Here is a 1,061-nt window from a genome sequence, read left to right on the forward strand (position 1 = left end):
AGTACATACTATATGATTCCGCTTATGTAAAACGCTGGGAAATGCAAGCCACGCTCGGTGGTGGAAAGCAGATGAGCGGTTGCCTGGGGACGGGCGTGAAGTGAGGGATGGCTTGCAAAGAGGCATAAGGGAACTTTTGCAGTTGATAGAAATATTTGCTACGTTGACTGTGGTGATGGTTTCACAAGTGTACGTATATATGTTGAAACTTAATCAAAATTGTGCACTTTAAATATGACAGTCTAGCCCTGGCCGGAGTGGCTCAGTTGGTTAGAGCGTTGTCCTGTGCACTGAAGGGTGGAGGGTTTGATTCCCTGTCAGGGCACATACCCAGGTTGCAGGTTCGGTCCTAGTTGGGGTGCCTATGAGAGGCAACTGATCTGTGTTTCTCTCACATTGAAGTTTCTCTCTCTCTCTCTCTCTCTCTCTCTCTCTCTCTCAAGTCAGTAAACATATCCTTGGGTGAGGAAAAAAAAATACGACAGTTTATTGTAAGTCAATGATGCCTTACAATAAACAACAACAAAATGTCCCTTTCAATTTCTTCCATACAGTTCCCTAGGCCTAAGCCACCTGACCAGTTCTGGCTGCAAGGGTGGCTGGGAAATGTAGTCCTTCAGCTGGCCCACAAGTGCAATCTCACAGCCCCTGGGGACTGAGTACAGGGCCATGGTGGGGTGACCAGAGTCCGGGAGGCCCTGTCCAGCCCTGCCCTCCTGCTCAGCAAGGACCAGAATTCAAATTTGCTCTTTGCTTTCCCAGCTCCTTGCTTCCCAAGACCCAATTCCCGGAAGTAGCCCAAATCCCACGGAGCCTCTTGGCATGCCAGGGGCTGTGCCAGGGCCTCTACAGACCTTGTCTCTGATCTTCACAACGTCTTGCAGACCAGGGGTCATCGTGCCATCTTACAGATGTAGAAACGGAGCTCTGCAGGGCCACAAACAGCCTCTCCGGGGTGAGGGTGAGGGTGAGGCCAGCTGGCACCTGGAGTGCCTCCAGAGCCCACCCTCTCTCTGCCCCAGCGTGCTGTTTGGCCAGGGAGAGGTAGCAAGGCGGGGGGG

This window comes from Myotis lucifugus, unplaced genomic scaffold (genome assembly GCF_000147115.1).
Source record: "Myotis lucifugus unplaced genomic scaffold, Myoluc2.0 scaffold_464, whole genome shotgun sequence".
NCBI classification, from domain to species: Eukaryota; Metazoa; Chordata; class Mammalia; order Chiroptera; family Vespertilionidae; genus Myotis; species Myotis lucifugus.